Here is a 27,556-nt window from a genome sequence, read left to right on the forward strand (position 1 = left end):
AGTATGCTGGTTATCCCAGCAACCACCAATCAGTTCTTAGATTCTCTGACACCACAATGTGTCCTACAATATAAAATTCTCTTTCTTTTTTTAATAATATTATTGTGGTTCTTGCAAAAGTTGATTAAAGTGTTGTATTAAGTAGTGATGATAGAACTAGAAGATGTGGATGGTCAACCAAGGGAACACAGAGGCAGAACCTATGCAGGTTTAGAGGTTGGATTGTCTTGACACAGCTGTGGCAGGTAGAATTCTTTTTTTTTTTAGATTTTTAATTTATTTTCATTTTCTTTGAAAGGCAGGGAGAGAGGGAGAGAGGGAGAGAGAGAGAGAGAGAGAGAGAGAGATGTCTTTCATTTGCTGGTTCATTCCCCAAAAGTCTGGATGACTGGGGCTGGGCCAGACTGAAGCCAGGAGCCAGGAGCTTCTTCCAGGTCTCCCATGTGGGTGCAGAGGCCCAAACACTTGGGAGATCCACTGCTGCTTTCCCAGGCCATCAGCAGAGAGCTGGATCAGAAAAGAAGCACCCAGGACTAGAATTAGTGCCCATATGGCATACTGATACTGCAGACCACAGCTTTAACCCTCTGAGCCACAGCACGGGCCTCCAATATAAAATTCTGACACCAAGTACCCAGAGTTATCCCAGATCTTGTGGGATAAGAACTCAGTCCAACAAGTCTACCAGCACTTCTGACATCAGTCACAAATAGAGTCTCCCAGTGCTATGGTCTAAATGCTTGTGTTTCCCAAAATTTACAGGTTGAAGCCTAATCCTGACTGCAATAATATTAGCAGGTGGGACTTTGGTGACTAAATTATGTGGGTGTAGCCCTCAAGAGTGGGATTAGAGACTTGATAACAGACCAAGGGAGCTCACTGGCCCCTCAGCAACAAGAGGACACATAGAAGGTGCCCTCTATGAGAAATGGGCCCCCATCAGACAGCAGATCTGCTGGTGCCTCAACTGTTTAATTGTCAGCTTCCAGCATGATGAGAAATAAAACTGCACTGTCTATACATTACCCAGTCTATGGTATTTTGTTATAGCAGCTTCAATAGATTAAGACACCAAGCTACCTCTACTGCACAGCCAACTACAATTTCAAGACGGTCTCAGTTTTGATAATTCACTGCAATGGCCCACAGAACTTGGGAAAATGCTATACTTACTCTTACAGTTTATTATTATGGATGCAAATGAACAGCCAGAGGTGGAGGCACTTAGGACAGGTCTGGAAGGATCCTGAAAGCAGGCGCCTCTGTCTTGATGGAGTGGGAGTGTGTGTAGGGGGGTGGGCGGGGGGCAATGTACCTCTCTCCCAGCATTCACCAGCCCGGGAGCCTCCCTACTTCCACTGTTTAGGGTTTGTTTTTGTTTTTATGTAGGCATCATTGACTGAATCACTGGTCATTGACTGAGCTTAATCCGCAGCCCTGCTCCCCTCCCTGGAGGTGGCTGGGGCTGGAAATTCCAATACCTCACTCGGTTGGTTCCTCTACAATCCTCTTCTAAGTCATCATTGACTTCAACTCAGATCTGGTCCAGAGAGGCTGACCATGAAAAACAAAAGACTCACCAATCACCTAGGAAATTCTAAGAGCTTTGGGAGCTCAGCACCAAGAACTGGGGACAAAGACAAAATATACATATATATGCATTTTTAAAAAAATATTTACTTATTTGAAAGGCAAAGTTACAGAAAGGCAGAGGAGAGAGAGAGAGAGAGGTCTTCCATCCAGTGGTTCATTCCCCAAGTGGCCACAATGGCCAGAGCTGGGCTGATCTGAAGCCAGGAACCAGGAGCCTCTTCCAGGTCTCCCACATGGGTCCAAGGGCCTTCTAGTGCTTTTCCAGGCCATAGCAGAGAGCTAGGTTGGAAGGGGAGCAGCCGGGACTCAACCAGCACCCATATGGGATGCCGGCACTGCAGGCAGTGACTTTACCTGCTATGCCACAGCTCCGCCCCCGATATACATTTTTTTAAAATGATCCCACAGATGGACACAAATGCAACAGAGAACTAAGGAAGAGAGCAGTTCAGAGGCAGAGAACTGAATGCCCCACCTGCTAATTTGGGAGGCCATCCAAGGGAAGGGGCCCATAGACTCCATACCACTGCCAGGGGACCAGGTTCCCTGTGGCTCTAGTGCCCTGGGCAACCCTTTAACCCATCTACAAATGGGGCTAAGAACTGTGATACTTCAAGATTATTCTGGGATATAACGAGACTCTGTCAGTCTCCACACCCTGCCTTGCTCATAGCAAGCACTCAGTAAATTACCAGCTAGTATTATTGGGTGACGATGGTCGGAACTGAGGAAAATCTGGGGGAATAGTGAGAAGCTGTGTGCAGCTGAAGCACTGGATATGTAAGTGGCCCCAATGACCTCGTGATCTGTGAGACGTCTACTTGCCCAGGCAGCCACGCACACACCACCAGACAACTGGCTCCCAGACAGTGGCTTAACGCCACGTGAGGTGACCTGTCTCCCTTCATGCCAAGGGATTTGCAGGGCTCTCCTCCCTGTACCAGCTTCCTTGAGGCCTGGAAACGTTGCCTTGTTCAGCTGGCATGGGATCCAAACCTGACAATGACCCTAATTAGAAAGAGCTAATCTTTGAAACAACACCCATAAAATAAACCGAAAAAGTTTTTACCTTTTTTTTTTTTTTTTTTTTGACAGGCAGAGTGGACAGTGAGAGAGAGAGACAGAGAGAAAGGTCTTCCTTTTGCCGTTGGTTCACCCTCCAATGGCTGCCGCGGCCGGCGCGCTGCAGCCAGCGCATCGCGCTGATCAGAAGGCAGGAGCCAGGTGCTTCTCCTGGTCTCCCATGCGGGTGCAGGGCCCAAGGACCTGGGCCATCCTCCACTGTACTCCTGGGCCACAGCAGAGAGCTGGTATGGAAGAGGAGCAACCGGGACAGAATCTGGCGCCCCGACCGGGACTAGAACCTGGTGTGCTGGCGCCGCAAGGTGGAGGATTAGCCTATTGAGCCACAGCACCAGCCCCAAAAAAGTTTTAAAACAAAACTAAATACTTTGCATCCAATCAAAACAGGAGGGGGAGGCCCAAGTGGTTGTGAATCAGTTCTCTAGTTTTAGATGCTCGTTCTAGGTCTGTACACCCCTACACAGGGACCGGAGAGGCCAGCACCTCGGGGACCCCAGATGCCCTGCAGGCGAGCAGTGAGGAGATCCAAGAGTGGGAGGTGGCCTGCTCCCGGGGTGGCTCATTGATCAATGAGGGCTATAGGGTGATCTTGAGAGTGTGACCATCTAAGACCCCTGAGCTGAGTCAAAGGTGAGCCCAGTGGGGCCAATGCACTTGGTGCTGAATGAGTGCTCACCCGGCTGCACCTGCCACATCTACTGCCCACCAGCAAAAACACGCATGAGGGGTGGCTGAAGATTTCAGGCCAACTGTGCCCATTCGCTATCCTCAGGTGGCCTCTTTCTTCCATGCCAAGAAATGCCCAGTGCCTGGCACTGGGGCCTGGGGCAGGAGCAGGTCTGTCACCTGCTCACACTTCCATCATCACGGGTCCTGCTCTGCCTGCCCAGGGCTGGCCGGGGCAGGGACACTCTTCCCTGGGCTTCGCTTGTCAATGCTCTCCGCCCCCAGGGCCGGGACTTGGGTGAACACAGCCACAGCCCAGCCTGCTGCTGCCTCTCAGTCTGGGCCTGACCAGAGCCAGTTCCAGGCCCCCTGGGTTTGTAGCTCATTTCCTGATGTCACTGCTCTGTTAAAGGAGAAGACAGCTTTGGAAACGCTCGTGGTGTGGGGCCTCGCTGTGCTGTTTGCGGTCTTCTTGGCCTGCAGCCTGCCTGGAGACTCATACAAGGGCTCTCAACCAGAGAAAATGAGATGCTCTCTCACGCGCACAGCTGTGGAGATGGCCTCATTCTAGCCTCCCTTCTGGGGCTTTGCAGGACGCCAAGGCACAGCTCACAGTCTCCTCTTTGGGGGTTTGGCATAATGGAAGCCAAGGATACACCACACACTGGCTGGGGGTCTCCATCCAGGCGGTGCCAATGCCAGGGGTCACCCTGGGGGGCCCAGGGTCTACACTGGCTATGCCCCGATGCATGAACCCTGGAAGTAACAGGGAAGTGGCTCGGAGAACTCACGTGTGTCATTGAGAAGCCAGGTGCAAAACCTGAAGTTGGGAAAGGTTAGCGTGATCCCACAGCAATCATCAACATGCAGGCTGGCATTGTGCTGTGCGCTAAGGCAAGCAAGGAGGTGTACACAGGCTGCCTCGAGGCCGCGCACGCTCCCAGAACGCTCTAATTATGAACCTTGAGAGGGGCCCATTCCTAGGCCCCGCCCCCGAGAGTCAGATTCTTCACAGCCACTCCGATGCTTATGCAGGAGGTGGTTGGCGACTCAGCATTTGGGAGTCCCTGTTCTAGAGGGAGCACAGAGGACGACCCAGCACCGCTGGGGTCCTGGGGAGGGAAGCTTGGGAAGACTGTTTGGCACTAATTTCTGAGCTAGTGAGGTTTTTTTTAAAAGACTTTTTAAAAAAAATTTATTTGAAGGCAGCGTTACAGAGAGAAAGATCTTCCATCTGCTGGTTCATTCTACAAATGGCCGTGGCTGGGCTGATACAACCCAGGAGCCAGGAGCTTCTTCCTGGTCTCCCACGTGGGTGCAGGGGCCCAAACACTTGGATCATCCTCTGCTGCTTTCCCAGGCGCTTTAGCAGGGAGATGGATCAGAACCAGTGCCTGTTTGGTATGCTAGCACCCCAGGCAGAGGCTTAACCTGCTATATCACAGAGCTGGCCCTGAGCTTGTGCTCATCTTAAGGATGAGGTAGAGTGAGGAGAGTCAAAGTGGGTGTTCAAGGCAAAGCAGCACAGGGAAAAAGAAAACTCTCATGGCCAAGGCCCCCTTCACAGGCCTGGGACCTGAGCATTCACCAGGACCCTGTGCTCAGGGTTTAATGCATTGCAGTCATCCTTTTGAAATTCTTAATTTTGTCTTTGAATTTCTGTTGTGATTTTTCTTAGCCATTTATTTATTTGAAAGGCAGAGTTACAGATGGGGGGAGATCGTCGAGAGATCTTCCATCCACTGATTCACTCCCCAAATGACCACAACAGACAGGGCTGGACTAGGCTGAAGCCAGGGGACAGAAACTCCATCCAGGTCTCCCACTTGGGTGGCAGGGGCACTCGCATTTGGAACATCTTTCACTTCTTTCTCTGATGCATTAGCAGGAAGCTGGATCAGAAGCAGAGCAGTCAGGACTCAAGCCAGCACTCTGGTGTGGGATGCCAATGTTAAGTGGTGGCTTAACTTGCTGTGCCACAGCGCCAGCCCTCCAAAACTGTGTTTTGAACAAGGGCCCTGGAATTTCATTTTTCACTCGGCCCTGCAATTTTGGAACCCAGCCCCATACAGGGAGCGACAGGAAGTCCAGGTGTTGCTGAACTTGAGGAGGGAGGTGGGAGAGGTAGAGATGGCTAGAGAAATTCAACAACAAAGGTTCCCAAATGTCACATCAAGGAGCTTGAGTTTTGTCCTGGAAAGGAAAGGACATAAGAGGGAATGAAGTAGCTAGGTTTGCATTCCCCAAAGATTATGCTGGGAGCATTTTGCACAGGGAGACAGAGGACTGGCTTGACATCTCTGAGGACCAGGCCTGGACACCAGTGGGCAACCGCAGAGGAGAGCTGGGGAAACCCTTGGTGAGGCTGGGAATTGGAAACGGAGTTGAAGAAGAGTGAGAAGTCTAGGATGACTCCCAGCTTTCTGCCTGGAGCACTTGAGTTGCTTGTTGCATCATGGACTGAAAAACCTTGCTGGGTTTCTCTGCTTTGTGTTTCCTTATCTGCAATGGTGTTTATTCTAAGAATATGGCAACATTGTTCACCTTTGTCAATGAGAATCTTTTCCCAGTATAAAAGTCACTCTGGGCCGGCGCCGCGGCTCAATAGGCTAATCCTCCACCTGCGGTGCTGGCACCCCGGGTTCTAGTCCCGGTTGGGGCACCGGATTCTGTCCCGGTTACTCCTCTTCCAGTCCAGCTCTCTGTTGTGGCCCGGGAGTGCAGTGGAGGTTGGCCCAGGTCCTTGGGCCCTGCACCCCCATAGGAGACCAGGAGAAGCACCTGGCTCCTGCCTTCGGAGCAGTGCAGCGCGCCGGCTGCAGCAGCCATGGGGTGGGGGGAGTGGTGAACCAATGGAAGGAAGACCTTTCTCTCTGTCTCTCTCTCTCACTGTCCACTCTGCCTGTCCAAAAAAAAAAAAGTCACTCTGGACCTTAGAAAAAAATGATGGAGACAATGTAGTCTGGTTCCAAATTCATTTGCCCATTATAGCACTCTTCAAAAAGTTCATGGGAAATGTGCTAAGAAAATACTATGCTTGGATTTGAACTTTTTTTTTTTTTTTCACAAAAAATAAACTCATCTTTTCATGCTGCTTTTCTAGGAACTTTCTGATGTGCTCTTGCATGTCCAGGATGAGAGCCCATCTGTTGCTGGGCTGTACAATCAGGAGGAGCCCGAGAGGCACCTGTAAAATTACCATCCAGGGGCTGGCGTTGTGCAGCGGCAGGTTAAGCTGCCACCTGCAGTGCTGGCATCCCACATGAGCACTGGTTTGAGTCCCATCTGCTTTACTTTACCTGCTAATGCACCTGGGAACGCAGCGGAAGATGACCCAAGTGCTTGGGCCTCTGCCACTCCTATAGGAGACATAGATAAAGCTCCTGGCCTTGGCTTGGCCCAGCCCTGGCTATTGTGGCCATTTGGGGGAATGAACCAGGGAATAAAAGACTCTCTCTCTCACTCTTTCTCCCTTCCTCTCTCTGCCTTTCAAATAAATCATAAATAAATATTTTAAATAAAATAGTTTACCATCCAGAGTTCTTCAACAAGAACTACATTTGCTTTCTTTCCCTATCCTGCATCTCAATATATATTTTTCTTTTGCTGGAAAAGCCAGCACTGACCTTGGAAACAGCATTCATGTTGGTAAACACAACGTTCTGGTTATTTTACCAGACACAGAAACCAGTGCTTTGGATGTGACCTCAAGACACCCTTGCTCCCAAAATGACCTCCCACTGGTCTCAGCACAGATGGGCAAGCGTCCAGTGGATCTGAGGCTCAGGGAAGAGAAGGAGTCGAAAACAAACGCGGCGACTGAAGCCCCTTTGATCTAGAATCCGGCTGAGGACCCGTGAGGCCAGACCTGGGAGATTCCAGGCCTGCCTTAGATTCAGCTGCTTGCACTTGAGAACAGTTTTCCCTCAGGCATCTCAGGTCTTGGGCTTTGAATAACTTGATATTGCAAATAAAATCACCCTGAAATATGAATGAAAAGAAAAGAAATTAGATTTTTACTGAAAATAGATAGCAGAAGCCTGAGAAACAAGGACTTCCTTTGAGTGAGTTTATTTACCTGCAAGATCAACTGAACTAACAGAAAGCCCACATCACCCAGCTCTCACAGAAGGCATTAGGAAAATACAAGGGCACTTCCAAAAGTTCATGGAAAAATGGAATTGAAGGATTATGTGCATTTTCTATGACACTTAAATATCCCTTCTCTGACTCCTAATAAATAATACTTACTCAACAGATATTTTGAAAACATTCTTCCTTATAAAAGTCATACATGTTGATGATAGAAATTTTGAAAATATGGAAGTCCAATAAACTACCACACCCACTAATAATATTGTTAACATTCCTAGATATTTCCTCTCAGCCTATTTCTCTGCATATGTTTATCTGTTCTTGTCCAAGAAGCTCTAGAGCATTGAAAAGGCAGAGGCTATGGGTTAAACTACAATGCTCATTTGAAAGCCAGATTCATTTAACAGCATATTTTAAAATCATTTTCTTCTGAAGAAATAAACAGAGAAGATTTTAAAAGCACAGAAGACAGCAAAAGCCACTTGGATTCAAACCAAATAGAACTGTGATTAATATTTTAGTATGTGCCTTCCAGTATTTTTTCCATGTGTATATGTGCATTTCTTATTTATTAAACATAGCAAACAGTATATCCTTTTTGCTGTTTGCATTTTTCACTTAGTGATACAAAAATGAACATTTACCATAAGAGTAAATGTTCTTCTTCAACATGATTTTTAATGACTGCATAGATGTTATTACTCCATATAGATGCATACTAATTTACCCAAGCAATCTCCTCGTGGAATTTGTAGCTTGTTTTTAATTTTCATATTATAAACAATGTCATGATTAACATACGTAAGGGTAATATCTGATTAGTTTCTTACAAGAAAGTCCCAAAGTTATATTAAAGATATTTACATACACACACATATGTAATTTTTTGATAGATAATACTACTTTGGCTCCAAGCATTTAACAACAGCAGTTAAGACAACACTTGGGACATCTGCATCCCGTTTCTGACTGCCTGGTTTCACTTCTGGTTCCACTTCTGATTCCAGGTTCCTGTTAGCATGTACCCTGGGAGGCAGCAGATGATGGCTCAAGTACTTGGGTCCCTGACAACACTCATAGGGGAGATCCAGATTAAGTTCCAGGCTCTTGGCTTTGGCTGGCAGCCCTGGCTATTGAAAACATTCAGGGAATGAACCAGCAGATGGAAGATTCTCTCTCTCTCTCTCTCTCTCTCTCTCTCTGCCTTTCACATAAAAAGTACTAATTTACACTTTCAGTAGTTCAGGCTTTTGGAAATGTGATTTAGTGGTACATATAATTATCTCTGTGCTGTCATTTGAGACAATTAAGGTAGAAACCAGTGCCATGCTGAGGCTTCCAGGCAAGTCAATGGGAAGAGTTTCTTCATGCAGATCAGGGCTGTTTTGCTGCCTGGATTTCACAAATGTGCTCATTCAGTTCTCCCAACAGCTCTACAAGCAGTTAGTTTTTAAATCCGCATTTCCAGATAAGAAAAGTGAGACTCCGAAATCTCAAACCCCTTCTATTTCCATTCATTATCTTGGGCTGTCTCCATGACCACAGACTGAACCTGATAACCCAGCTGCAATGTGGCTGCAGAATCCTAATTTGCAACCCAGTATCACCAACACCAGACAGAGCAAAAACTTGCAGAAACATTCAGCTCATCAGCGATCTAAACATCCTCTCTTTTGATAACTGCAACCAAAAAAGATCTTTCCTCTGGATTTGCTTTTTAGCTAAAAATAACTCTGGGCTTCTCCCCTCTCTTCCTGAAGGCTGGACTGGAAGGAAGGGGCTGAGGCTGAGAACAGCAGCTTCCTCCGAGGATTGAGCAAGGTGCAAGAGCATGTCTTCCAGGTCTGGATTGGCAGGCCTCACACTTTGACTCAGAAGCAGGGAATTTGCTTTGGTTTCCTGACTGGGTTGCCTTGTTTATCAGCCACAGGGCAAGAAACATGCCACAGCAATGAAATAAAGTTGACATGTCATCGTGGGGGAAAGGGAGTTATTCAACAGGCTGAGTCACTGCTGTGCTACAGGTACAGAATGAAACACCCTATAGAAATTCAGAGCAGACTGCCAGACTGCGGGGTGGAGGAATGAAGAGACAGGTCTGCAGATGACCTAACATACCCTTAGGATTTTGAAATTCCTGGATTGTAAAGAAGGAGAATGAAAAGGGCTGATGCAAGTTCATTCTTCCTTTGTAACAAAAATCAATCTCAAGGTGGCCTAGAAGGGAGGCATTTAGTTAACAACATAGTGACAATTACTTATCCAGGAAGCTTATCTATATATAGTTTCAAAAGCAGGTACATCTGGAAGAGTCTGAGGTCTGCATTTTTCTGCTTTCTTCTCCATCAGTTGTCATGATTGACATGTGCCACTTGTTCTTTGAAAAGACCAGGTCCAACTGTAAGCTTGATAGCCCGCTGGGCACTGGGCGAATGTCATGACAGGGGAAGACAACACAAAGAGAGCAAAGTGTCGCTCCCCGTCTTCGCGGAGGAACGACACAGGACCCTGCGCTGTTCTTTTGTCTGCTCGGCCCTCCCCGGGTTTGCTGCTGGTTCTTCCCGGGTTGGCTACCGTCCCTTCCACCTCCGTGGAAGGGCAGTTCCCCCTGCCACTTTCCCCACTTCCGTGGGGGAGCGGCACACCGCCGGCCGGCTCTCTCGGGGGCTGCTCAGGTGTTCCTTCAGATAGATGTTCCTGGTGCATGTTGTCTCTCTCCTCCTTTATAGTCCTCTTCCACCAATCCCAACTCTGCTACCCACACGCCGAGTACGCTGCTCTCCTCCAATCAGGAGCAGGTCCTGCTGCTTATTGGTTGAACTGGAGGCAGCTGTGTAGAAGCTGTTTCTCCCTTCTCAGCGCCATATTGTGGGAGAGCAGATGCATAGAATAAGTCTTAATTCCAGTAACTTAGTCTAGTCCGAGTTGCTCCCAGTTGCTCCCCACAGCAAAGAGAACCTGCTTATTCTGTCAACACAGCAGCAAGGCCCTGCAAGGTGCGGCTCTGCCACGTCCTGGCTGGCTGACTTTGCTAGCCAGTTAATCCCTCTGTGCCTCAGTTTCCTCTCCTGTAAAGCAAGAGGAATCATGGGTACTTCATCAAGCGAAATAAAGGAGGGACCATTTGGCCTGCTGGCCCATGACAAGGGTCCAGAGGTGTCAGCTCCATAATCCTGCTTGCTCACTTCCACCACTGCTTCACCTGCTGCCTTCCAAGGCTCAGGTGCCCTACTTCATGCTGTAATGGGAGGAGATTTCAGAGATGCATCCGCAGACACTGCTTTAGTTCCGATTTCTATTTATTATACCAGCTAGTACTGCTACTGGTAGTAATAATAGTAGCAGCAAGAGCAGACCGTTATAACCCTTATTTAGTGCTTGGCCTTTTATATCAATTTAATCCTTATAGTAAGTTACTGACATAGGTAATATTATTCTCTTCATTTAGTACATGAAATAAGTGAAGGTTAACGGGGTTATATAACTGGCTCAAGGTCCCCACAGTGAGATGTCAAGCTGGAATTCACCCAGTTAAGCTGTTCCCAGGACTGTGAACTTAACCACTGTTTGTTCCAAGTCAATTTTTCTGCCTATGAGTACCTTAGTATTTGATCAGTGGCTGTAAAGACATTAGGGTTTGGGGTTCTTGTCCCACATTCCTTCTGGGGGTGAACTCCTCTTCCCCTGCTCCACAGATTTGTGCGGGGGCTGTTGATTAGAGGGCCCTTCTCCAGAGCCATTCACTTCCCCTGCAAAGGAGGCTGGTTCAGGCAGAGGATGCTCAGAGCCCAGGCCTCGGGCAGATAGCCTCACCGCGTGAGAAAGCACTCTTCTACTGGGGCTGCCAGGAGCCGGGTTGTCCATTGTGTGGACAGGGCCTCTGTGCAGTGCAGAGGAATGAGTTCTACAGAGAAAATCAGAAAATTCTAAGTAAAGTGTGAGTGGAGAATGAGATATGGCCACTTAGAATCCATACTTCTGAGGCCAGCACTGTCGACTAGCAGATTAAGCTGCCACTTGTGGTGCCAGCATCCCATATCGAGTCCCACTGCTCCACTTCCAATTCAGCTCCCTGCTAATGCACTTTGGAAAGCAGTAGAAGATGGCCCAAGTGTTTGGGCCCCTGCACCCACGTGGAAGATCCGGATGAAGCTCCTGGCTCCTGGCTTCAGTCTGGCCCTGGCCACTGCAGCCATTTAGGAGGTGAACCAGTGGATGGAAGCTCCCTGCCTGCCTCTGCCTCTCTCCACCTGTAACTCCACCTTTCAGATAAATAAATCTTTAACAACAACAACAACAAAAAGAATCCACACTTCCGACTTCCAATCCAGAGGCCCTGATTCTGCTAACAGTTACTCCTTCTGCTCTATTTGTAATCCACCCAGTCCTTCAGCTGTGTAAGCCAAGTCTATGCTTCCCTAAGTGATTTTGATTGTGTTTTTCTCCATTGCAGTTAAAGAAGACTAACCAACAGAACAAAGAAGGGGTGTAAGAGTTAGGCATACAAATGTGACCCACGTTACCTCACAGTGAATAAAGCAGTCTTAAAGGAGACAAGACCGAAAAATCAGGTCAGTAGGAAATCCTGGAAGATCTGAACCATGCTTTAACAAAACATTAAGTCCAAATCTCTCATCTCACAGATGTGGAAAGTGGTTTGCTGCTACATGAAGTAACTGCCTTGGTGTTAGGCAACTGGCTGGGGATGAGCGTGGGATTTGACTGCATCCAAGTAGCCTCAAATCTTCTCCAATGTTCTTCCCACCACCCATTCTACCTACTCTGGTAGGAAGGGAGCTAGTCAGATGAATATATAGATGGATCAATGCATAGACAGTAGGTAGGTAAATGGACAAATTGCTGGATGCATAGAGACTGATTGATATATGGACAAAGACAGAAATTTAAGGGCTGGAATCATAGCACAGCAGGTTAAGCGATGGCTCAAGTACTTGGGTCCCTGATGACACTCATAGGGGAGATCCAGATTAAGTTCCAAAGGCTCTTGGCTTTGGCCTGGTCCAGCCCTGGCTGTTGAAAACATTGGGGAATGAACCAATGGATGGAAGATTTCTCCTCTCTCTCTCTGCCTTTCACATAAAAAGTACTAATTTACACCTTCTGTAGTTCAAGCTTTTGGAAACGGGATTTAGTGGTATGCTAGTACCAGATGCTTGGTTGGTGCTTTTAAGGTAAATGAACAAATTAATAGCACAGTTCCCATACAAGTGCATATCATATCATTTATTATATAAATGTTCTCCCTCACCGCCAGTCAATATAGAAGCTGAGTTAGACTGAAAATTACACATGCCAAGAGGGAGGGGGCAGCAAGGAACATCCATGATTTCATCCCGGCTTAAAGGGTTTCATCCTCATAAACTCTGAAAATGCCTGTTCTTACAAACCTCCTATAATCTCTTATTCCACTTCTGTTTTCTCTTGATGTCCTTTCTAGCAACACATTCACATTTCTTTCACTTAGAAATGTCTTCTGCTTTGAAAGAACATATGCACACGGGGGAAAACATTCTATCCCTACTTCACACAAAGCATAAGAATCAAATCTGGTTAGTTAGAGTTCAGATTTAAATGTCAAAAGAAAACCTTCCAAATTTTTGGACCATCAAGTGCAGTTCTTTTAAGAAATTCAAAAAAAATTAAAAGAAAAGTGTATGAATTAATTAAAAATTCACACTTCTGCTCCTGGTAAGAACCCTCTCTCTAGCTCCAATGTGGTTAAGAAGTTAAATGCATGTGGGTGTGTGTCACACTGGCATACAACCACCCCAGAGGCATGCTACTTGGTCAGGTTGCTGATGGCGAGGATGGCACTAATTCAGGTGCCATACACCCAGCAGGAGCTTCTCATTCCCATGAGAGCTCTAGATGGGTGATTTACAGTTGGGGGACTCCTTTGTTCCCTAAGGAAATAGAATCGAACACACAGAACCAACTAGATGTGCCATGACTACCTTGAGGAATGGATTGTTTCTGATTCTTTCTTATATCTCTTCCAATCTTAAAGTCTTTAGACAGGGCCATCAGTACAGGAAGGACAGAGGAGAGTATCATCTTTACTCGGGAAAGCTATTGCAGCGACCGTTTTCAGATGGCTCCCTTTTATTCATTAACCTCTGGTTGTCCCTTCCAACTTCTGTTGGTTATCACCTTCACATCCCAAACAACAAAAGCAACAGACAAAAGAATCCCAATAAAGTGACATCTGCTTTGTGTTTTTTAGTCTGCAAACCACTTCCAAATATAATTTCTCATCTGAATCTCACAACCACCAATGAACACCAGGCAATCCTCATCTGACGTTATAGATGAAGGACCTGTTTGATGGTCAGAGACGTTGTGTGACTTGTGCAAGGACACACATGTGGGGGTTGTTAGGCAGCAAAGTCAGGACTTGGAATCTAAGGTCAAGAAAACTCAATGGAAAAAGAAATGAAGAAGGCAACTTTCTCACCAGAAATGTACTTTGTGTCCTGCTTGGCTTTTTAAATAGGGCTGCTTCTGCCACTTCATGCAGTCAAGAACATGAGAAAGTCCAGGGGAAGTATCCCCTCTCTTGGGCATGTGTTGGGGTCCCACCCTGCATGAACACATACCTCTTGCTTCTGTGTTGGATCTGACCTCCCTCCCTCTTAGACTTTTTGGATTGGGACTTCGGCTCCCAATATCTGCCCAAGATATTTCTCCAGGTGGAAACAGTTTTATCCTAAGTATTAACAACAGAACTGTACTAGAAGCCACCCTCTCCTGAAGCCTACTTATTAAGGACTTTGCATGCATTATCTCATTTGGTCTCACCACCACTCTATGAGGTAAGTCCTATTCTTGTCCCTAAATGAGAAATGAAGAAAGTGAGGGACAAAGAGATGACTCATTTGCCCAAGGTCACACTGCTAGCAAGTGGCAGACGGAAGACCACGCTAACAGACAGCAGGCCCTTACGCTTACCACTACCCTCAATTACCTCCCATTAGGCTGTCCATCTCACCTTCCCCATGCCCCCTCCACTCTGGCTTTTGCCCTCTCAGCTTTGATGAGCTCAGAGCTGCAGATAATGACACTCCCTCTGCTGGCCTCTCCCCCAAAATTGTCAGGAGAGACGAAGCAAGTCTCCAGAAAGCGGATGATGCTGTAGATGCTATGGTATTGTCAGATCTTGCCTTCAGAACTGGAGCCTCACTCCTCCAGCAGCCAGGAGGGTCAGCTACTGAGTGTTCACAGCTGAGACCTGCTACAGCAATTGCACTTGTCTGATGGGAGCCAGCTGACCAAGGTTATGCCCCCTTCCCTGGAGCAGTCCCAATCCAGTGATTGGCCCATGCAGGATGCAACCCCCCCCCCCCCCCCGCCACCCGTCTTCTATCCTCAGCTGGAACCAACTGAAAAAGTCTGTCCTCACTCTAGAGTTTCCTATGGGATTGATGGACTGAGGCCCCCGTCACAGCTGCCTCACTGTTGAGCCCTTCCCTGTCCCCAGTTCTGCGTCCTCCATTCTGTGACAGGTGCCTGTCCTAGACAGGCAGTGCCTGTAAACACCCAGCATGCACACTGCACCCTCACACTCATTTCCAGGAATCCAACCTCATGCCAGAGTTACTCAGATATCTCTGGCATGGCCCCATCCTCCTGACTGACAGAGTGAGGCCTCACACAGAATGTAGGCTCAAACCGATCCAGGTACTTCAACTTTCCTGCCTACGAGGGCTTTGGCACTGCCACGTGCATATTGATCCCCGCCCCCCCGCCCTGTTTCAGTTCACTAGAACTTTCTGGTATTCCTTACTGTATTACGGTATTCACTTTCAGTCAACAAGCCTGTGTTTCTGGTCAGGCCTTCCCTTGCCCATCGTGCTATCCTAGTGGTACCTATGGGAGGTCCTACCTGGGGCCCGAGTCCTCCTAATCATGTTCCTTCCAGGGCCCACGCAAGCATGTCAGGCACTAGGCGTACAGGAAAGGGAGAAACCACAATAAACGAACACGGGCAGGAGCAGAAGTAGCATCCAGTCTTAACAGCTCTCGCTTTACAAGTCGAGTCCGGAGGCCTGGGCTCCGTGTCCTATTTTTCCTTATAGCTCAGGCCCTCGTTTCTCCCATGTTAAGATGCCAAATGCCTCTGACAGGCCTCTTTATCTCCTACTTCTGTGACTTTAATCTGTCATACACACGGCTGCCAGATTTAACTTCCTAAACGAGGCTCTCCTCATACCCCCCGCCTGTTTACAAACTTCCATGCTCCCCCCGTGCCTCCCAAATGAAGCACATGTGTCTCTCGCTTGCATCCCAGACCCAAACTCTATCCAGCATGGCTGGGATCAAAGGGGCTTCTACCCCATGGCTCTGGGCACTGCCAGTGTTTTCTGGCTTCGGTGGTCTGCTCACTCTCTTCCTTGCAAACATGTCAACCGGGCAGCTTTCCTTGATGCACACACATAGCTACACACAGCTGGAACTGCACTTTTCCAATCACTTTGCCCAAATCCCTCTTCAATGCCAGTCATCCTCCAACTGGATTTCTCTTCCTTCCTAGATCATGAGCGGCTTGGAAGAAGCTGCACCACCGACCTCAGCACCGCCAGAGTATCAGGCCCACAGTGGGCTCGCCAGAGAGATTTGCTAAAGTGATTTATCATCTTCCAGTTGGACCATACATTTAGTTTCTTCCCTTTCTCCCTGCCCCCCTGCCAGTCTTTATATTCCTAAAATAAATACATAATGATGTTAGGGGCAAGTGATGTGGCAAAGTGGGTTAAGGCCCCAGTCTGCAGCGCCAGCATCCCATATGGGTGCCGGTTCGAGTCCTAGCTGCTCCATTTCTGATCCCGCTCTCTGCTTTGGCCTGGGAAATCAGTGGAAGATGGTCCAAGTCCTACCCATGTGGGAGATCTGGAGGAAGCTTCTGGCTCCTGGCTTCAGTTCAGCTCAGCTCCGGCCATTGCAGCCATCTGGGGAGTGACCCAGTGGATGGAAGCTCTCTCTCTAGCCTCTGCCTCTCTGTAACTCTGCCTTACAAATAAATAAATAAATCTTTTAAAAAAAAAAAAGTATAGTGATATTATAGGAAATGGTTATTTAATCATAATAAACATAAGCAACGCACCCCAAAACATGCCTTGCAAAGAGAGGACTTAAAACCTAAGGTAGACCTTATACAATTATAAGTAGCCAATTTATAATAATTTTTAAAAATATTTATTTATTTATTTGAAAGTCAAAGTTACAGACAGAGAGGGAGAGACAGAGAGGGAAAGGGATCTTCCATTTGCTGGTTCACTCCCCAGATGGCTGCTGGGCCAGCCTGAAGGCAGGAGCCAGCAGCTTCTTTCAGGTCTTCCACGAAGGTGCAGGGGCCCAAGCACTTGGGCCATCTTCCACTGCTTTCCCAGGCCACAGCAGAGAGCTGGATTAGAAGTGAAGCAGCCAACATATAAACCAGTGCCAACATAGAATGCCAGCATGATAGCTTTATGATGGCTTTATCTGCTATGCCACAAGGCCAGCCCCTATAATAATTTTTTAAAAGCAATTTCATGTAGATCTACTTTGAGGTCACTGCCTCAACCTATAGGAAGACAAACTAAGTATTGAAATGATGACATTCAAACGGTAAACTAACTGTCACTTATTTATGTATGTTTTTATTTTTATTTTATTCACCTGAAAGGCAGAGAGAGCAACAGAGATCCTCCATCCATTGGTTCACTCCCTAGATGCCTGCAACCAGCTGGGGCTGGATCAGGCTGAAGCCAGGAGCCTGGAACTCCATGTGGATTTCCCATGTAGGTGGCAGGAACCCAACCGCCTGAGGCACACCTGCTGGCTCTCAGAGTGCCTGTTAACAGGAAGCTGGAACCAGAAGCAGAGCCAGCACTTAACCCCAGGCTAACCCAGGGTAAGGAAGGGCCTTCTAAAAATACAGCATAAGCTAGCTTCGGAATCAACTACAAGCCATACTGAACATAGAAACAGAAAAAAATCAGAGATCAGGCTTTCTGGATTACCTGACACCCTTTCGCAAGCAACTGGTAAACTGGCCACTCCTCCAGGCTGGGGGTGAGATGGGGCTGGGGTTGAGGGTGCTGGGGCCCGGGGCTGGGCTCTGCAGAGTCTGACCCTGCTTGCCAGGCGGCTCAGGTTGCGGGCCTGCCCTCCGCCCCAGGGCCGCGAGCCCCAGCTCTCAGACGGCGATATCATTACACCACTGCACAGGCTACCAAAATAACCACTGATATTCAGACACGCTTTCCCCTTCTTTCTTGGATCCTTGTTCCCCTGATAAATGTCAGGAGGCTTCTGGCAGAAAGCAAAGCTGGTTCAGCCGCAGAGATAATGAAAAAAGGGTGAGACTCAAAGAAATTGTTAATGAACACAGCAGGGCACTGAGCTGCACTGGGGCCCAGTGCTCTTCCTCTGGGCTTTTGCACCTCTGATCTCTGTCACTAGACTTTTCTCCAGAGAGGCAGCCCTGTTTCAGGGTAGCTGTCAATTTTCAGCATTGGCCCTCGTGGGGAGAAAAGGAGGGCCCTTCCTTTACTTTTATAACAATCAATGTCCACACAGCACAGGCCCGGTCAGGGCATCCAGGCCGGGTAAAATAGGGAAAAATGCTCTAGAAGAGATTCACAGAAAGCCAGGGAGAAAGCATGGAGGATGACATTTGGAAGGAGGAGTTGCACACCACAAAAGAAATTATGCGGGGAGGTGCTGTGGTGTAGTAGGCAGAGCTGCTGCCTGCCGTGCCGGCATCCCATATGGGCACTGGTTCGAGTCCTGGCTGCTCCACTTCTGACCCAACTCTCTGTTTAAGGCGTGGGAAAGCAGTGCAGGATGACCCGAGTCCTTGGGCCCCTGCACCTACACGTGAGACCCAGAAGAAGCTCCTGACTCCTGGCTTCGTATCAACGCAGCTTCGGCTGTTGCAGCCAGCTGCAGAGTGAACCAGTGGATGGAAGACCTCTCTCCTCTCTGCTTCTCTTTCTCTCTCTGTGTAATTCTGACTTCCAAATAAATAAATAAATCTTAAAAAAATTGATATATATATAATATATACTTTAATATAATTACACTTTTTTAATCCTTAGAGTGTAGCTATCAATGGAACAGATTATGTGAACATTTTGATATTTAAGGATATAATTGGTGATTTTACTAAAAAAGAGAATTATTAATAGATACATGGTAATTATTCAATTTATGTGTGTTTATTCTTATTGCTCATACACGTATTGATAGCAGAACCAAATCTCACAGGCTCGCAAATGATTAGACCCCTTTCTCCTCAATAGTTCTATAATTTTCAGTTATATTCCTCCGCAGTCATACTCAGCTTTACACATATTTTTTATTCTTTTCTTTTTTAAAAGATTTATTTATTTGAAAGACAGAGTTACAGAGAAGAAGAGGCAGAGAGAGAGAGAAAGGTCATCCATCTGCTGGTTCACTCCCCAGATGGCCACAACAGCCAGAGCTATGCCGCTGAGAAGCCTGGAGCCAGGAGCTTCTTCCGGGTCTTCCACACAGGCCCAAGGGCCCAGGGACTTGGATTATCTTCCACTGCTTTACCAGGCCATAACAGAGGGCTGGATTGGAAGTGGAGCAGCTGGGTCTTGAGCCGCCGCCCATACGGGATACCGGCACTGCAGGTGGTGGCTTTGCCAGCTACACCACAGCGCCAGCCCCTACACGTATTTTCTATTATTTTTTTTTATCATGAAGGAATATGAGGATACTCCAGGAATTTAATTAAAAATAGAATTAAAAAGATAATTCATTTTGCTACAAAGTTTTTAAAATTAATGCACGTGAGGGGTCTTAAAATGTTCACAAAAATGCAAAATTATGAAATTCCTGTGTGGATTTCAAAATTTTTTGCACCAAAATAAACTTATTTTTTTAATTTTGTTTTCCCAGCAGCCTTCTGAAGTGCATTTATTTTTGTTAAACTGGAAGGAGGGGGCATATTTTATCTAACAGTCTGTTTGCTTCATGAATAACTTCTTCATGTCTACACTTAGCCGAATCTGAGCTCCGGATGACAAGAATCGCAATGTCCCTGGCCACTCTGGTTGCGGGTGGTGAGTGTTCTAACTTTTACTGAGAGCTCACACCGGGAGTCAAGGTCCCCAGGGCTTTCCTGCATTCCATTCAGCCAGAGTGCTTTGAGGTAGCTTCTGTTACCAAGGTTTTGTGAGGAGGCTGGGTTGCAGGCAGGCTCACTCACTGGTTCCCAGTCACAGAACCAGGGGAGTGGCTCCTAGCTGCCTCACACTCTCCTTGGCATGGGCTGACAAGCCTCATTTTTCTCTCTTCCCTGATTACTTCTTAGAGACCGTTTGTTGAATGCTTGTATGATGTCATCTGTTATGTATCTTTTTAAAAATATCTGGACCAATATATCTATTATGGATTTCAAGCTCATTACATAATGTAGCATTCTATATGCATGTGCAAATAGGCACTTCCTAAATTATATTTTTGTACAATTATATTTGTAAAGCTTTCAAAACAATTTAAATGCTTTATACATGTACTTGCATTCGTAACTGAGTTAATAAACTATTATAGCCATCCAATGAGTTATTGTGCAGGAAGTGAAAATTATGATTATGAGTGGAAAATACTGATGACAGATACAATGTTACATTTCAACAGTACCATATGAAATGACACATAATACATGTGAAAAATTAGCACACACATGAAGACGCTCACAGAAAGAAAAAAGAGAAGTGGAAGTTATTAAGAGTTGCATTTAGCTCAATGGGTATTAACGTAGGATGTGATGTTTTTCCTTTTTTCTATTTTTAAAAAGGTTTGGGATTACGCTCACTTCCTAGAAAAAAAAAATCATGCTTATTTAGGATGCATTTGTTTCGGAAAACGGTACTGATGAATTTTGACCCAAGTTCTCATCTCTGGCCTCGCCCTCCCTGTGACGCACACACCCTCCTCCTGCCTCGCTGGCTCAGATGAAAGGTACCTGGCTGGGCTGGCCCTGCACGGAGGCAGCTTGCTCTGGGTTCGACGTGTTTTACAGATCAAGCATTTTCGGCTTTTGTCTTGTAAATGAGGAGCGGAGCTGAAAAGAGCTGAAGGTCTGGAGGCTCTCCTAGGAACTCCGAGGAGAGAAAAGCTCCACCCCTTTCTGAAGGAAAGGCTGTCCATCACGTGGTCTCCAGGGACCTGGGGCCGCACCGCTCGGGCAGTGAGTTTGAGATGAAAGCAGCGTCTAATCAAACACCTCCTTGTTGCAGTGACCGGGGCCTGTGGGCACGGCCGAGCGCCCCAACCTATGAGAGAACTCTGGCATCTCACAGGAATCTGCCAGGCTGGAAGCCAGCCTGAGGCCTGCAAGCACAGCTGTGAATATGCTAGGAAGAATCTCTCCCTCTTTCTTCTCCCCCCTCCCTCCCTCTCTCTCCCTCTCCCTCTCTCTCCCTCTCCCTCTCTCTCCCTCTCCCTCCCTCTGTCTCTCTCGTCCTCTCCCTTCCTCTCTCTCCCTCACTCCCTCCCTCTGTCTCTCTCTTCCTCTCCCTCCCTCTCTCTCCCTCTCCCTCCCTCTGTCTCTCTCTTCCTCTCCCTTCCTCTCTCTCTCCCTCACTCCTTCCCTCTCCCTTCCTCTCTCTTTCTCCCTCTCCCTCCCTTCCTCCCTCCCTCTCTCTCTCTCCCTCCCTCTCTCTCTCTCTCTCTCAACAATCTTAAAACATTTCATTGTTTATTCTTTATTTTCATGCTATTTGAAAGACAGAGAGAGATCTTGTATTTGGCTGGTTTTCCCCCCACATGCCTACACTACCAGGGCTGGGCCAGGTTAAAATCAGGAGCCTGGAACTCCATCCAGGTCTCCCATGTGGTTGACAGAGATGCAGACACTTGAACCAGCATCTGCTGCCTCCTAGTGTGCTCATTAGCAGAAAGCTGGATCAGAAATGGAGGAGCCGGGACTCAAACCAGGCCCTCTGATACGGAATGTGGGCCTCCTATGAGACAACTTGATTGCTGCATCAAACACTTAGCGCAAAACTTCCCTTAAAAAGACTGACTTGGTAGAGTGGATCCCGCCACCCTCATGGGAGACTGGGAAGGAGTTTCCTGGCTCCTGCCTTTGGCTTGACTCATCTCTGGTTGTTGTAAGCCTTGTGGAGTGATAGATAGTGGATAGAAGATATCTCTGTTTCTCTCCATTGCTCTGCCTTTCAAATGGGTCAAAATAAATAAATTGGTAAAAAGAAAAACTGACCAAGTAGCGTTGTTGTTCCTCTGCTTCACCTGTGCCTCTCTTGGGTGTTAATATGTGGCCAGTAATAAGAACTGGGAAGGCATACTCAGTAGAAGACCTATAACCTGCTCTCCTTCCTTCCCTCCATTCCGAAGCCCCACTGTGTGCCAGATGCAGTGCTAAGCATGGAAGATACAAAGTCAAATCAGACACACCCTTGACCCTCAAAAACTTCAAGACCTACCCCTGCCACTGAAAGGGGAGCCCCAGCACAGCAGTGACAGCACTGCACCGCCGGGGCTGCTGGAAATGCCAATTCTCAGGCCCCATCCAGGCCGCCTGACTCAGAACCCAGATTTTACCAGGTGCCACCCAGTGACCCGAAGCTACTGGCATGATTATCTGACTTCCAAGAACAACTGTAGCTTATTTTCCAAACACCACCTGGAAGTGAATGTGACAGGGTCACAGGGTCAGTCACAAGGACACAGACCACCTGTGGGAGTGGAAAGTCCTTTTGCCCTGCCTGGCCCATCTGGGAGGCTTGGTGGAGGGGACAGCAGGGACAGGGAGTGGAGGAAACAGGGAGTGGATGTTAACATCTGCAGAGGGGCAACCGGAGGAGATAGAAGGGGGTTCAGCATGTCCACGAGACAGTGGGTATTCCAGGCCCACCGAGAAAACCCGTGTCTGAGGCGTTGCCCTTGCTCTCAGCCTCACAGCACCCGACCTCTCCTGGACTTCGCCTCTGGAGCTTGCAGGCCGTATGCTCAGACATTCAGTAGAGGGAGCCCTCTGAGGGCGCTGGAACCTGCCAGGGGCCCAGGGAAGGGGCACTGCTGACTTCCACCCTCCCACTACTCAGCGCTGCAGAAAGAAGTGTTCTTAGTAACTGTGGAAGATTTTTTTTAAAGAATGGAGTTTCATTTTTGCTGGTGTCAGCTTTGGCTTTACCTTGATAAATTAAAATTGAAACAATGCACAGATTTCAGAAAGGATGCTTCAGGCACACAGAGGATTCCAAAGTTAGGCTGTTTACCTCTTAGGGGGTCATCCCAGACCTCATTGACACCAAGAAGTGGCAGGTGTTTCCAAATCAGGAATTGGGGGCTAACATGCACAGTCTAGACACAGTCTTGAACATAACCCCTCATCCTGCAGGTGTATGGGAGAGTACCTGTACTCCTGCCTTTCTTTCGAAACTCCGCCTTGCTCCTGCATTGGCTACAAACCAATTCTTGGCATTGGAAGTTATCAAGAGAGAGAGAGAGAGGCATAGATAGAGCTGTGTAAGTTCTCCTTCCAAAGGAAATCACATACACTACAATATAAAGACTTTATATTTTTGGCGTGCACAGAAAGAGGTCAAGTATATTGATTCCAGATGGGAATAAGAACAGTGAGTCTTTGAAGAAACCAATATCTTGTCTCCTAAGAGCGGTACTCTCCCATTGAGAATCAGTCAAAAGAGCCAAATCCAAAACAGAAATTTTAGGAAAACTTTACAAACTGGCATTGAAGAGAAAACGTTTGAGTCAGGGAGAGAAGATCTCTGGCGAATTGTGTCGATGTAAAACTGTAGTACACCTCTTACCACTATAAACATTGCTCTCTGGGGCCGGTGCTGTGGAGCAGCAGGCTAGACCGCTGCCTGTGATGCCCTCATCCCATATAGTCATCCGTTAGAGTCCCCACTTCCAATCCAGCTCCCTGCTATTGCACCTGGGAAAGCAGCAGAAAATGGCCTACGTGTTTGGGTCTCTGTAAAAAAAAAAAAAAAAAAAAAAAAAAAAGTTGCTCTCTAAGGAATACATCTGTTAGCCAGTCTACACTAGGTTCCTGACCCCAGCCAGGGGTGGAGAATGCCTGGCCATGGGCTGTGCAAAATCATTTGGTCTGACCCTGCCAAGGCTACCGCAGGCTGGACTTGAAATTCAATAAATCTATAGCAGGCTAATTATTTTTAAAAAATATTTATTTATATGAAAGAGTTACAGCAAGAGAGGGAGAGACAGATCTTCCATCCACTGGTTCACTCCCCAAATGGCTGCAACAGCCAAGGCTGGACAGACCAAAACCAGTTGCTAGGAGCTTCCTCTGGGTCTCCCACATGGGTGCAGGGGCCCCAGCACTCGGGCCATGCTCCAGTGCTTTTCCAGGCAATTAGCAGGGAGCTAGATGGGTAAGAGAGCAGCTAGGACTCAAACTGGCCCCCTTATGGGATTCTGGCCTCATAAGTAGTGGCTTAATCTGCTGAGCCACAATGCCGGCCCTTAAGCTAATTATTAAGTTGATAATATTGTATGGCCTGCAAATGATGTCATAAACAGCCAAATGGCAGAAAAAAAAAGTGCTCCATCCCTGTCCCAGATGATGGTTAAGTTAAAACCCAAGAAGACTCATACGGCTCATCTTGAAGGCAGAAAATATATTACTTGCTAAAAATTTTTGCCTCTTAAATTAATTCCTTTTACACCACAAAACGTCTTTTCCAGAATGTACTGGAAAATGTCTGATCATTCTGTATGCCAGGGAGTATAAGTTTGGGGCTCTATTCAAAGTTCTGGGAGACTGAGGGAAAAAGCCAAACCTTCTTACTAAAGAGACGAGAAAGCCTTTTAAAGAGTGGGCGACACATTGTTCTTCACGTCTGAGTGAAGACGCTTGTCCTGTACTCATGGAAAGTCCATTTCGATGAGGATTAAGCTCTGGGCAAAATAACTAAGGAAAAATAACTTATTTATGTCAATATACTTTGCAGGACTCACCAAGTGGAAACATGTCACATGAGCTAACACACTCCAGCAGAAGTCAGTCACCAGAATCCTCGGCCATGGATATCTGATGGTGAATGTTTCTGTATTGATTTACAAACATGCATGGACCACAAGGTCAGCCATATTGCTTTGGACACAACCAGCCAGACCTTCCCATTGTCCTTATAGTGAAACTCCCTAATTTGGTTTAGAAGAACGTGTAGAATCTAGGTCTGCTACTTTTCCAAGCTTCTCACCATTTTCCTGTACTCAATCGCATACATTCCCCAACTTCTAGAGTGCAGTGCTGTCTCTGGCTTGCAGCAGTCCCCTGCTGCTTCCACTAATGATCTCGAGAACTTGCTCACTCTTCTTACCCACCCAGGCCCAAACCACACATTTCTTCCCCCTCGACCACCCAACTGGACTAGATGCTGTTTTATATATGCCCCCGTCACATTGTATGCCTCTTGTCCTGCCTTCACCCACTGAACTGGGCTGGGGCTGTCCCCCTTAGCAGAACCTATGGTGGGTGGTTTCCTTAGACAGGGTTATGCACTTAGCAGGCATAGGCATGGCCCCATGTCTCACAGACGTCGACCAGGGCAGGCACTTTGGGAATGACCTGGGAGGTGTCAAGGACCAACAGGACAGCATTTGCTTTCAGGATCTTGCTATATCTTAAGAGAATGAGAAACACACCCTTTAGAAGATGAAGAGTGGGGCCAACGCTGTGGTGTAACAAGTTAAACTTCTGTCTGCAATGCCGGCATCCCATATGGGTGCTGGTTCAAAACCCGGCTGCTCCACTTCTGATCCAGCTCCCTGCTAATGCACCTGGGAAAGCAGCAGAAGATGGCCCAAATGCTTGGACCCCTGTACCCACATAGGAGACTTGGAAGAAGCTCTTGGCTTCAGATCAGCCCTACTACAGCCAAACCAGCAGATGGAAGATCTCTGTCTGTCTGTCTCTCCTCCTCCTCTTTGTAACTCTGCCTATCAAATAAATAAATAAATGAAATTGAAAAGCAAGTTTCGCAACACACAGTGGTCCGGGGCTGGGAGAGAGGGGCGTGAGGGAAGCTGTGTGGAGAAGCTGATACTTGAAGCAGTTGAGAGCACAGGCAGAACCATGGGAAGAGTCGTTGGGTACGCAGAGGCCTGGGTGGCCAGACAGGCGAGAGGCAGCGCTGGAGGCACAAAAACTTGAAACTCATGCCCCAAATAGACGACTTTAGATTTTGCAGGGTTCATAAGCCATTGTGCATTGATTTGTTTTTTTCCCAGTGAGAAACTGAGTCTAAATATTTTACAGACCTTTTCATTTAAGGTAACTCTGAGGGCACGTGAATATTGCAAAAATAGTGTAGGCTTCCTGCCTCTCACACCAGTGTATTTTCAGAGCGTTTATTTGATATCTTAGGTATCCCTCATGCTCTCCTAGAATAATTTTTAAATATGTACCAGGAGTCCATGACACAGCAGCTGACCGCGTGGCCTCTGAGCCAGGGTGTGTGTGTCGGGGCGTGAGGGGCTGGGGGTGGGGGGGTGGGTACGACAGACTGGCTTGGAAGGGAGACCCAGAGCGACAGGGTGAGTGAGTTGTGTTTCCAAACATGGGCACTGCCTCACTTCTGACACAACTCTGCAGGGTTGGAAGGACGCTTTACCCTACCGGTGATATCTTAAGCCAGGATTCCCTTTCACCACAGGCAGGCAGAGCATAAAAATATCTCAGTGGCCCCTTGTTCCCAAAATGGGGGAGGCAGCCCACAGCCGTGGGAAATACCATCTAGTTAAATAAAAACAAGTGGAGGGGGAGGGGTAAGCCTGACAGAGCTTCATTCCCCAGCGTATTTTGGAGGAAAACAGTGCCAGGTCCCTTTGGGAGCAGGGAGGTGTGGACGCGTCTCATCCCCGTGGGGTGGAGGCGGGGACCTGTGGAGCGGAGGTGGCCTTCTCCGGTTCCACCAGCTGGCCTCCGAGGCCTGGCCCAGGACCCTCTCCTGCCATCTCCCCACCCCCACTCCCACCCCCGGCCGCCTGTTTCCTGCCACAGCCACTCAGGCACCTTGTCCACTCCCTGGCCAGCCTGATTTTCAAGCGACCCAAAAATAACAACATTTGATACCAGGGCTCCCAAGGCTTTGGCTGGGGTCATGTTTCCAAATTCTTGACTCGAGTATTGTAAATGAGAACCACTTTTTTTTTCCAGTCAGGCTATTCCCCCTCCCTTTTTTTTCCCTCTCTCTCTTGAGATGTTGGGAGAACCCCAACCAAGGACTCAGTGCTTAATGGGTCACAGGGTATAAATAGTAGTGTTGAGACCGTAACACAAGGCTCTTTGTACTATCATGCCACTGAACCTAGGAGGAAAAAAAAAACGGGCTCCCAAACAGACCAGTTAACGCAGCAGCATGGAGCTCGGCAGGGGAGCCCAGCGCCGCTGAGCACAAGCTACAGCCTATATTTGCTTACTCCAGCATTCCACGACCTATATCTATTTGTGGCTTTGCCCTGTACAAGGATACCCTATCTATTCAACATGTGCTCAGAAACAATTCATCCCACATATGGCTGGGTGTTGCTGGTAGCTCGAAGACCCACATTCAGCAAATAAAGGCAATATTGAAGGGTGAATCCAGAACTCTGGGTTCACACCCCCGCCCCCCGCCCCCCCCCCCCCACTTACCTGTCAAAGGCAGCAAGCTCTTCTCATCCTAATGTGGGCCTCAACATGCCTGCTCACTCCAAGTTGCTCTCAGTGCCATGTGGTGCTGCTTTGAAAAATAAGAGACCAAATTTGTGGGCTTCCTTGCTTGGAGGCACGCTTTAAATATGAGCTATTATCCTAATTAAACTACATTTTCATCATGGGGTCAGTTCCTTGATGAAGTTAAATGGGATGATCCAAAGTATCTATTAATTTGCTGGTAGTCATTGTATTTGGAAACCCTGAGGAATCCTGAAAATTGATTAATTATGACAGGCCTGACGGTGTATTTCTGGGTGATGATGGTAAGCCTTGGGTGGTATTATTAGGGACGCCGGTTTTTATATGACAGTGAAATTCATAGACTCTAACAGAAGTACTATTATCCACTAGGAGGGAGCAGGCCGAAGG

The 27,556-nt window shown here is 47.5% G+C and overlaps 1 long non-coding RNA gene across 5 annotated transcripts; it reads right to left on the minus strand.

Annotated features, from left to right (window-relative positions):
- Positions 1–254: 254 nt before the first annotated feature.
- On the minus strand, positions 255–27,556 carry LOC127483462 (uncharacterized). 5 transcript variants are annotated; one of them, XR_016219714.1, is made up of 5 exons: positions 27,125–27,492; positions 23,271–23,437; positions 6,969–7,323; positions 1,482–1,554; positions 255–507 (listed from the first exon to the last, which is right to left on the minus strand). It is a non-coding gene; the product is annotated as an uncharacterized LOC127483462 (long non-coding RNA). The 5 variants fall into 5 exon arrangements; XR_007909709.3 differs by lacking the exon at positions 23,271–23,437 and having other exon boundaries at positions 27,125–27,556; XR_016219716.1 differs by lacking the exon at positions 23,271–23,437 and having other exon boundaries at positions 7,211–7,323.

The sequence above is a fragment of the Oryctolagus cuniculus genome, chromosome 13 (assembly GCF_051225735.1).
Source record: "Oryctolagus cuniculus isolate XC-2025 breed Fujian yellow rabbit chromosome 13, ASM5122573v1, whole genome shotgun sequence".
Classification (NCBI taxonomy): Eukaryota; Metazoa; Chordata; class Mammalia; order Lagomorpha; family Leporidae; genus Oryctolagus; species Oryctolagus cuniculus.